The sequence below is a fragment of the Neopelma chrysocephalum genome, unplaced genomic scaffold (assembly GCF_003984885.1).
Source record: "Neopelma chrysocephalum unplaced genomic scaffold, ASM398488v2 Primary Assembly neopelma1_183, whole genome shotgun sequence".
NCBI classification, from domain to species: domain Eukaryota; kingdom Metazoa; phylum Chordata; class Aves; order Passeriformes; family Pipridae; genus Neopelma; species Neopelma chrysocephalum.
The window spans coordinates 534,422-542,877 of NW_020897845.1; the positions used below are offsets into that span (position 1 = coordinate 534,422).

Here is an 8,456-nt window from a genome sequence, read left to right on the forward strand (position 1 = left end):
GTGTAATTTGTTACTTTGGGCTTTACCTTGAATCCAAACTTTCCAGTCTATATTGGATGTCTCAGACAATGAATTAAGGACATTAAGAGAACAATCCTGGTTTCTTGGAAGTCAGTAAGGAAAATGCCTTTGTGTTGGAGGCAGCCTTTATTTTCAAATGTTTGGAGATAGGAGGATCCAGGCTTGTTCTTTCATCCACACAGAGAAATTTAACACATGCAAAACCTTCTAGCTACCTTTCTTTACCCAGACTCACAGAGTAATTAACACAGTTTATTTACTTTATTTAATTTACTTCCTTTGGTTTGAAATGTCTTTGTTCTCTTTCAGGTTTTATGCAGCAAATTTATCAATAGCACCAAAAATTAGATTTGTCAAGAGGGTGTGCAACTAGAATAACTTTATAAAGGGACATAGCAAAGAAAGAAAGTAGAAATGTTGCTGAAATTCATTTAGGGTATTTATGATGTGCTCACTCCTAACTTCACTGTTGAAGCAAATCAGGGCAGAAAGTCTTCATGGCATGGTAGTATGACTCACTTTGGGTTCACGGAGATCTGGGCTGCAGACTTGAACTCCTCAGCTCCATTACTTGTGTGTCTGGACACAGCCCAGCCTTGCCTGGGGCTGCCTTTCTGTCTTTATTCCCTGCAAGTTCCTGCACCTCCCCATTGGCACACTTTGATTTGGAGGGTGGAAGAATGGCCTTGAGTTTAAGATACTGGATTGAGATGCGCCCAGGCTAAAAAAGTCAAAAATTCCTTTCTTTAAACATACGTGGTTTCATGTGACCTTCAGCGAATCTGCTAAAACTTCAGCTTTCCCCCTGCAAATTAGGTACTGTCCAGCTAAGTTGGTTGGATACCAGGTGGTAGGAAGGAAAACACAAAATTATTTATAAAAAAACCCCAAATCCTGCTTTATTGACAGAGCTCATCTCTTGTAAGTGGGTCAGAGTCGTTACAGAAAGCGTAGCCGCGGTCACACGGAGTGTTTAATAGGTCCTGTTAATGTTCAACACTTTCCCCCCTTTTAAAGCTTCCATTTCGAAGTCAGATGATTCTTAATACGTTTTTTTTTTTCCATTTGCAGTTAACACGGTGACCCGGCGTCTTGGCAGCAGCACTGGGAAGCTGCGTTGGTGAATCCAGGTCCTCCGGTTTTCTTTCCTTCCTTCCTTCCTTCCTTCTGAAGGAAGCTCCCATGAACGGGTCCCCGGGATTAAGGAGGAAGCGGAGGTTTTAATGAAGCAGACTCCATTCTTCCGAGGGGTGAAGGGAGGTAAGGGAAGATCCTGTTGCTTATGTGATTATTGCTAATTACCGTAATTGAACATCCTCATGACAGGAATATTTGGTGCCTGAGGTAAAGCTTGTTTGCTTCCATTCCTTTTTTCAACTGTCTCGTGGTGCCCTCTCGAGGTAGGAGAGCAGCCCCTTTTATTCCCTGTTTTACAGCAGCTGGAACACAAGCTGGAAGCACAGACCTCGGTGAAGAAGCTGAGAAATTGCTATGTGCTTTGAAAAAAAAAAATTTGCTAAAAATCCGTGCAAAATAAGTGGGATTTTTTTGATTCCCATTTAAAAAAGCACGCCAATCTCTTTGTTTCCATGTTTTCAGTGAGATCAAGCACTCAAAAGGAAGCAAAAAGCACAGGGGATGCTTCTTCACAGTGCCCTGAGGCCACAAAGGTGCATTTCCTTGGAGCATGAACAAGGTTAAAGGCTGTTTCCATGAAGGAAGGAAACACATTTCCCACAACATGCTTTTGTGCCCTTGAAGCAAAGCACAAAATGCATCAGGAAATGCTGACGTGTTTGGATATTAAAGTGGATTAGGAAACCTTGACACATGAGAAAGGCTGACCTTAGGGCTCGAGTCAAACAGAGGGTATTGTACTTGTGAGGGAGGTCTGAATGCCTTGGATGTCATCACCATCTCACTGTGAAGGACTGCAAACTGCAGGATTCTCTGTAAAAGTGACTATTAGATGCTCAGTCTTGAAATATCTCTTGCCAGGTGACAGCAGATTAGCGTTCCAAAAACGCCTCATCTTAAATCCAGCAAGGAGCAAGGACTGGCAATATGGTGGGCCCTCAAGAGGCAGTGAATTAATCAGTTTGGGTTTGGACTGGGATGGGGTTGATGCTCAGAGTTTGGGGCAAGGACATCCAGTTTTAGAGAAGAGCACGCTATGGGTACACGATGATTTATTTAAAAATACAGATTTTTAAAAAAATCTCTGCTTCTCATAGATAACTTTTGAAGGGGATAAATGTAAGCAAATACTGAACAACATGCTGAATCTGAAGGCACAAATCCCCTCCACAGAACTGCAAATTGAAGACTCAAGGCTCCTGTTTCGTTGAAAAGGGACTTTTGAGCCCAACAAGGGGTAAGATGTTAATAAAACCTTTGTTCACTGTTACAATAGGGAACAGCTAAGTGTGGGTTGGGGTTTCTGCCAAGTTAACCCTGACTTCTTCCCATTGCCACCAATACTGCTAAGAATCATCTTAACATGTTATTTAAGACAAAGAACAAAAACCAGTTAATTCTTTTAATTTTGAATGCTGTATTTAAAGCAGAAGCTTTCATTTTAAACACATCTTTATTTGGTTTCCTTGTTGCTAGACTAGGGGCTTTAAAGAAAATTCACATTTTATGTGGCATTAACTTTCTTTTTGTGGGGAAAAAACAAAGTTAGCTTAAGTGATCTGAAACTGGCACTGTCTTTAATACTAATGGAGTTTTATTTTCTTTAAGGTAAAAGTGCAGGTGTTCTGAGTCTCCCCAAACATGTGCTAACCAGGCTTATTTTATTATTTCCTTCCCTGTGGTCTGCTGGGCTTTGCCCATCTGTAGTTTCTCCCTGTTGTTGTCAGCTCCTTCAGATCCATGATCGGACAGAATTTCTATGGTAATTGGAATAATAATAACGAAAAGCCATGGAAAAATAAGGCGACATTGAATCACCATTTCCACTTTCTATTTCTCCAGCAAAGAAGGACAAAAAGGAGATGGCTTCTGTCTGCAGTGTTGCCTTTCATTTGCAACTGTGCTGTTATGGAATCAGAGGCTACTCAATACATGGTTTTGGAAACCCTTTGGTTTGGTATGAGGTGGTAGGAGGTGTTGGATAAGGTACATCTCCACAAGATGATGACAGTGGTGTGATGACATTATAAATATTATCTGACAGGAGGGAAGAAGTGAAGGAGGGAGGTGGCAGGTGTGCCTGGGTGCTCTCTGGTCAGGTCAGGAGGTCTTGAGCATCAGGGTCACAGAGGTCCCGTGGTGTCATGTTTAAAAGCAGGCTGGCAGAATATGTTGGGGTGACAGCCACATTTCCTCCTGCCCTCATCCCCTCCTCTGCTCTCCTTTGTGCCACCCCCTCATCTAAGGAAAGGTGGCATCTTTATTCTGGTAGAATTAACTAATCAAAGTACGCTGTTGGTGATTTCAATTATAAATGTTTCCTCCCATTCTTAAAATGTTTTCACTTGTTTTCTTGGCAGGACCTTGAGGAGCTCTCCTGAGAGTCCCTTTCACATAGATATGCACAGAATGAATAGTTTATCTCCAGCTCCTGCTGACTTTCATGAATAATTTGATGTAAAAAGCTAAGTTGGATTTCTGCTGTGTCGGTTAACTTGGAAGTACCAGCTTCTAATATTCCAGCCACAGACTGAAACAGACTTTCCAGTTTTAGAGGCCAAAGTGGCCTCTCTGGCTTCCACTCATTGTGAATACCTTACCTTTTTCCCTCCTTTAACTACCTGGCTGCTTCAGGCTCCCCAAAACATGAAAGAGGCTCTAGAGCTTCCAGCTGACAGAACATCTCTTGTGAATGAAAGCTCTTTACTTAAACACAGAAGATTTGGTGGGACATACAACTGTGATTTTTACTGTTTCTTGTTTTCATTCCCAGATGTATGCCAGAAAATCCTGTGGTCAGCCCTGAAGGTAAGCAGCTCATTTTACAGAGTGTATTCATCTGCCCACTCTCATTGCAGGCAAACAGAATTGCTTATCTGAGTAATGTCACACGTGTGCCTAAATGACTGCAAGAGACTGAAAGGAGTTGGGAGTAGAAATAATAGCACTACTTCATCTCTCACAGAGCAGAGCCAACAAAATAATGAAGCCATGTGAATAAAGAACCAACATAATAATCAAGCTCTAACCATTTTTGGAAAATTAGCACTTCTTCCATAACAGTAACAGGCTGCTGGGAAAATGGTACAAAATATTAACTGTCAGGTTAAGCACACCTTAATCAACATGTGCCGAGTCCCACTGATGTGTCCTCAAACCTGTTACTTAAGTACTTGTTAAGGCCAATTAAATAAACAAAATTTTAAAGCCTAATAGCATAAACCACACAAATAACATAAAAGAGCCATAATGGTTGAATGGGTGGGCGTTTAGCCCTTCTTGATTTAAAACAGTGAAGTGAAAAATGTTGGAGCCCTTGAAGGTGATTTTGAAGACGAGGAAGTGACTGTGCTACACAAACAGCAATCAGAGACAATTAAGAGAACTGGGACAAGTGCCTCATTCTCCCAGCAGACTGCATGGGAAATTGCACTTTACATTTCAGTCTCATTGCATTTTCAAATAAGGCCCCCAGCTATGTCATTTTTTCAAGTCCAACTCAAATCAAAAGATATTGCTTAAAATCTTCCTATTACTCCAGAAGTGAAAGGAATGATTGTCTATGCTGATGAGCCTGGAAGATTGTCTTGGAAAGAATTTGACAGTTTTGTCTCCGGGTCCCATTGTAACGTTATTACTGCCCCTGAAGGAGACTGACAGAGCCTGAATGCCGGCGTGAGGATGAGGGTGGTTGAGGATGGCTCTGTGCCGCTGCAGATTTTGTGTTGTTTCTCTACAGAAACAGCAGAGAAACTGTGAGCTACGCTGTGCATGTGTTTTCCCTTAAAGCTTAATCTGATGAAGAATCTCAGCGAGACCCTGTGCTAACAAAAGAACAGACCATACAAGCAAGCTAAAAATAAAAACAAAAACATAAAAATGGAAAGAATGAAAATAGGGAAATTTGGAAATAGTTATCCAGGTCTAATCGTAACCCTGTCCCTCTGCAGAAAGCACAGCTCACCAGTGATACTTTTTAAAGAACTTTCTGTTAAGCTCGGGAAGGTTTTGGTACGTGACTCAGAAATTTCCTCAAATGCTGAAGTGGTCTCACTTTTGTAGCCTTCTTCCCACAGACAGGAATACAGTGAGCTTGCAGAGCTCTTGTAGCTGGTTTGGTTTGCCAGAGTAAGTGATGGTGCCTGGGAATGAGCTCTGGCTCTTGTCAGGGTAGAGAACACTGGCCCGGCTGCTGCTGTTCCCCAGGACAGGTTGGAGTGCAGAGGGACACAGGGGGACCCTGCACTCCATCTGACTGCCCATGTGGTGCCCAGCAAACCTTCCCTGGACCTGCCCTGACTCCTCTGCTCAGTGTCATGAAAGCTGTAAGATGGAGGGGCTGTGGTACATCCATAGAAGTGATGCAAGCTTTGCCTGACAGCAATTTTCCCATGGAATTGTCTTATCTTACTGTTTTCTTTCCATGGGGCACTTTTTCCTTTTAAAGATTTTTATTTTAATGAAAAAGGCTCTAAATGTAAATGTTCAATTATAATGCTAATTGATAGAAAGTTAGTGTGAGATCTCTCCACTCAGATACAATTAACTCTGCATAAACCAGGTCATCATAGCAAACAAGGACCTAAATCAATTATTTCCAGATTAAAGATTTAAACTTTTACATTTCACTGTATAACAATTGTCTGAGAGATAAATTACAGTTACAGTGACAATCTGGTACATGCTCTCCTTAACCCAAGACATAAACTGCTCAGATCTCAGACAAAAAAAGCAGTGCCTTGTTGCTTTGTGAGGGTTGCAGAGCAAATATACCCACTGAAATTAAGAGGAATTTGTAAAGAAAACAAGCTGCTTCTGAGCCAGGGATTTTAGAAGTAATTTATAAATTGTGATGGTCCCAACAAGAAGCCTTTTGCAACTCCAACAAGATCATTCATATATTGAACTATACAGAAGAAAGAAAAATACTGCAAAACCACACTCACTGCACTCAGAACCTTAACCCAGTTCCCAGAACCACAATGGATAATGTCTCTAGCAGAAATTCATTTATTTTGGTGGGACTTCCCTGGAGCGTGGTACTACTCAACTATTGACTGCAAATTTGGGTCCTAACCTGCTTGATTTAAAACAGCTTTAGCAAAATTATCCTTGGGGACAAATTCCTGTCACAATAAGACCGATGAGAGTTTTGTGACTGAGTTTTCATATTTTACAACAAGTAAATTTTCTTACGTGTCTGTGTACCTCAAATATGTAACTCCTAAGTGTAAGAAACACATTTATGTATGTAAAAATGATGTATCTAAAAATGCAGGGTCTATTATTTTATATTCACTAGTAGCTCTATGGCTCTGCATCCATATCTCTCTGCCGCTTTCTGAAACAGAGCCGAGAGGCCAACGGGAGCGAAATACCAACCTGAGATAGCAGCCCAGCAAGGAAGGCAGTGCTGTCACTGCAGAGGGACTTCGAGCACAAGAAGTGACACTTGCAGTTACTGAGGGCTGTCAGTCCAAATCCGTGTTGCTTTGGTACCCTGGATAAAGATCGGGCCAACTTAAGAGCTGGCGACACGCCACGCAGACAGATGGACAGATGGGTGAGCAACACAGAGACCGTGCTGGAGCATCAAGTGTGGGTTCTGAAGGCAGCATTCCTAGCTGGGAGATTCCAAACAGCTGGCCAGCCTGAATTTTTTAAAAACAATTCATGTTTTAGGAAATGCCGCAGTTTGTTTGGTTCTGGGTGATGTAACGTGCTGAACAAACCAGTGATGGGAAGGGGTATTGATATTTATTCTTGGTAAATGTGGCTTGAGCTGCACAAAAAGAAGGAAGTGAAGAAGGGGCATTCCCTCTGAGCGTTGGAGAGAGTGAGGATGAGAAATGATAACAGAATTTCCCTGTGTTTTTCTGTGTCAGGGCAAAACAGATCTCTGCTGAGCAGAGCAGCAGAGGGAGTGTCAAAGCTGCGCGTTGGAGACGGGGAAGAAAAATCTCACCTTGGATTCAGGAGCTGGAATTCATCGTAAACTCACACTTCAGCCTTATTCTCCCAAGAGGATCAGCATTGGGGTAGAGGCACTATGGGACAACTCCTTTCCTGGGACAAGGGTAGACACAGGAGAACTTGAACTTTTATTACAAGCTGGAAAAATGAAACCCAAAGGTGGAAATCTGATACCAGTGCATTTTTTTTTTTTAATAAAATAGTTTAAAAGAACTTATCTAAATTTAAATATCTAGATTTAAGCAGTTTATTTCCTTGCACAACAAACTAAACAGATGATTCAAGTGCATGTAAAAATTTGGCTGCTCTGTTGGAATTTGAATGGTTTGTCCTCACATGCATCAGCATTCCTTGACTTACAATATCTCATCCCTTCTGTTTGCAAAATGGGTAGGGTTTTCCCAGGCAAATACTTTGTCTGGACTGCACCATATTCAGTCTTTGAATAATCAGTTCAAACTGCAAGTCAAACACCTCTTCTACTCCATTCTCTGTAATTGATTCATTATTTCTTTCAAATTCCTTGGCTGCCTCATATCTTTTTGCCAGTGTGATGCATATTGGGCAATCAGGTCATTCCAGGTTGCTTTTGTTTGTGTTACTCCTATGAATTCAGTTTATATTTAACCCTGGGAATAACAGACATAAAAGGCCAACACCAAAAAAAGAAGGGAGGGCGCATCCAGTGCAGTCAATATCATGTCCAGTCACAGAGTTAGGAGGGGACAGGATGATTGAAGGGAATGATAAAGGGCACAAGCTTCTAGTTTTTGGAATTGGTTTAGGTTTGATAAATCAGAAAACTGTTACCAAGTAAGAGCACTCATTTATTGCTGGGTTCATCTCTTTTACTGCACTAAAGGGACAATGTTTCTAGTGCCATCTCAGGTCAAGACTTCAGGATATTCCTCCATATTCCCTGGGCCCTACAGTTCCCATGTAAAGGCAAGATGAGGGTCATGTTATATTCAGCATGTTTGGATCATCAGAGGCCCAAGGCCACAGCACCCAGTATAGACATTGTCTAACTGTTGGCCCTATCTTGGCTCACAAAGATCAAGCACAGAACATTGTGCACCACCAGCAGAGAGGATAAAGCCACCACCATGACCCCAGCCCTAAGTCAGTGATGGTACAAAGGGGTGAATTGAGATTTAAGTCTGCCTTGGCTTTTTTAAGGTCACTGATTCCCTTTAAAGAAACAAAACAACACAGAGACCTGTGTGTGCACAAACACACACACAATAATTAAAAGAATTAACATGGGAATTAGTTTGTGTTGCAAACCAAGGCTGTTGTTAGGTGGAAATTTGCCATATGCTCTC

General features: G+C 41.7%; 1 long non-coding RNA gene across 2 annotated transcripts; it reads left to right on the forward strand.

Moving 5' to 3' along the window:
- Positions 1 to 1,098: 1,098 nt before the first annotated feature.
- On the forward strand, positions 1,099 to 7,947 carry LOC113976804. 2 transcript variants are annotated; one of them, XR_003537170.1, is made up of 4 exons: positions 1,099 to 1,281; positions 2,256 to 2,395; positions 3,519 to 3,966; positions 7,044 to 7,947. It is a non-coding gene; the product is annotated as an uncharacterized LOC113976804 (long non-coding RNA). The 2 variants fall into 2 exon arrangements; XR_003537169.1 differs by having other exon boundaries at positions 3,932 to 3,966.
- Positions 7,948 to 8,456: the final 509 nt, after the last annotated feature.